Below are 2,931 nucleotides of genomic sequence, written 5' to 3' on the forward strand. Positions count from 1 at the left end.
CCTCAGACCGAAAAATTTCTGGTCCGGTTTCTTTCTTCTGCTTTATTGTTGAGGCTTAACGTTGTGTCAATGTTGAAAATAAGATTATGTTTGGACCTGGAACCAGTTATTCTGTAGAACCTGGTTCTGTTTCTCTTAAACCTGTTTATGTTGTGGGTCGTCATGCTGTGTGACTAGTGGTACCGGCACATATAAGATGTTCTTTGGATCTGGAACCAGACTCACTGTTGAACCCAGTAAGTTATTATTATTATCTATCAAAACCAGATTTGATCCAATTAATTCATACAAATGATTTATTGGTTCTGATCTTAATGGACCTTTTGATTAGTTCATAATCTTTGTGTTCAGATCATGTTTTTACATTCAGTCCAATCTCTGTTTACTGTAGCAGTGAAAAAAGAACCAGAGGTGATCAGAACCATTCAGAAACATTGTTTATTAGTTTATTAGCTGGTTCGCTTATAATAAGAAGTTCTTTTTTGCAATTTTAGAATTTATCTTAATTTTTCTGACTAATTTATGAATTTATTTGTTTTAAGTTGACATATTTTGTATAAATGTTCCAAGGAAAAACTTGCCTTTACTGTCTTATTGTTAGTTTTCACACAGCATGATCCGGTTAGTTTGTGTTCTGAACCTTCATGATGTGTGACTGGAAGTTCTGATAAAATGATCTTTGGAACCGGAACCAGACTAACCATTAAGTGCTGATCCAATAAAACCATCTTTATAAATAGTTAAACTCAGATGATAATTTTAAATCTTATATTTACGGGTTTTATGAACGGACCTTTAGTTCAGCTGCTGGACCTGCAGGTTCTGTTCTTTAAACATCAGAACCAATTGGACCAGGTTTAGACTCATCCAGACAATAATAACAGAACTAACGTCTTAGAAACCCTGAAACCACAGAGAGACACCAGAAATAATATTAATGCCTTTAAGCTTCTAGAAGCATTTTAGATGTTTTCATGAAAATGTCCCGATATAACAGATATTTTATTGGAGCGACAATGAACCCGATGAAACCAGAACTCTTTAGTTTTCTTCATGGACTCTGTTTGGGCTGATTCTGCTGAGTTTCTGTTCCCTGGTTCTGTGGGTTTGTGTTGAGAACCTTCATGCTGTGTGTCTGGAACTAATAGGAATAAGCTGATCTTTGCCAGTGGAACCAGATTAACCATTCAAACCAGTAAGTAACAGATCAGAACTACTTTTTATCTGTATATTAGCACACAGAAATAAATAAAGATGAGCAAAATAAATATCTTGGAATGAATATATAACCTGAAACTGAAGGTAAAATGTCTAAATTTACAGATAATGTAGATTTTTATCATTAAAACATCTGGATTCTGGTTGAACGGGTTGGCACTGGTTTCTGTAGGATAACTTAATGCTGTGTGACTGGTACCAATCAGTATAAGCTGATCTTTGCCAGTGGAACCAGACTAACCATTCAAACCAGTAAGTAATGAATCAGAACCACTTTTTATCTAAAGAGGTTTTTAAATTAGTGAACAGAATTAAATAAAGATGAAAAAAATAAGTAATCTGGATATAAAAAAAACTTAACCTGAGGGTAAAAAGTCTAAATCTATAGATTAGGATTAATGTTTGTGATTTACCAGCCCAGGTTTCTGGTTGAACGGGTCGGTGCTGGTTTATGTCTTAGAATTTCATGTTGTGTTGCTCTTGGCAATCAGAATAAGCTGATCTTTGCCAGTGGAACCAGACTAACCATTCAAACCAGTAAGTAATGGATCAGAAAAGGTAAAAAAAAAAAAAGAAACTTCTTAAATATTTCTGAACCAAACTTTAAAATGATTTTTCATTCTGTCAAACAAGTAAATAAAAAAGTTGTTTTTAGTTTGCAAAGTGAAAAAAAAATAACATTAACATTTGGAGCAAATTCTTAATAAATGTTGAATATTTTAAACTCTAAATTCAGGAGGACTTTAATTAGTTCTGAAACAATTAATCAGATTAATTATGGAAATAATCGTGAACTACTTTAGTAATGGATTAATTGTTAACTGGACATCTAAAAGACTCTAAAACATGACAGAGCGACCCACTTAGAGCAGCAATTATACCAAAATCTGGTTATTTATCCAAAATATAATGGACAGATGAATCGATTTACAAAATAATCGTTAGTTTTAATGACAATCGGGTCTCTGCTGGGTTTGTGTTCTGGAGCTTCAGGTTGTGTGACTGGTACCAGTCAGAGAAAGATTCTATTTGCCAGTGGAACCAGACTAACCATTAATCCCAGTAAGTAATGATTCTGCTCAGTATTTTTAATCAGAATAAAACGCATAATGCTTATTGACAAAGACTATTTTACATTTCTGTTTTACTTTTATTCCATTAAAAACAGAAAAAAATGCTTTTTGAGAACATAAATAATTAAAGAAATGAGAACGATCAGTTATTAATGTTTTATATCTTTAATCCTCATTTCCTTTGATCCAAAACATTTGAATATTATCTGAAAGTTTTTGCTTTAGTTTCATCGCGTCCTCCTCAGTTTATGTTCTGGAGGTTCTGGTTGTGCGAATGTTGGATCTGCAGAAAGACTCATTTTTGCAAAGGGAACCAGATTAACCATCGAAACCAGTAAGAACTGAATATTCTAAAATAAGTTCTAACAGAATCTAAATACTTTGGTTTTGTCATGTTAAAATGTTGGTTCTGTTTTATTGGACCTAAAACTTAAAAAAAATTTTTAAAGTTTGTTTAAAACATTTGATGGTAAAAAAAACAACAACAAAAAACAACAACAACAAAAACCAAAAAACTGGTTCTGAAATGCTAAAGTTATCTTTGGTCCCGGAACCAGATTAATTGTCAGAAACAGTTTTAATATTTTCAAAAAGGTTTCATTGTCTATTTTGGTGCAAATTTGAAATTTATTTAATTCAA

The sequence above is a fragment of the Cyprinodon variegatus genome, unplaced genomic scaffold (genome assembly GCF_000732505.1).
Source record: "Cyprinodon variegatus isolate N-32 unplaced genomic scaffold, C_variegatus-1.0 Scaffold1276, whole genome shotgun sequence".
NCBI classification, from domain to species: domain Eukaryota; kingdom Metazoa; phylum Chordata; class Actinopteri; order Cyprinodontiformes; family Cyprinodontidae; genus Cyprinodon; species Cyprinodon variegatus.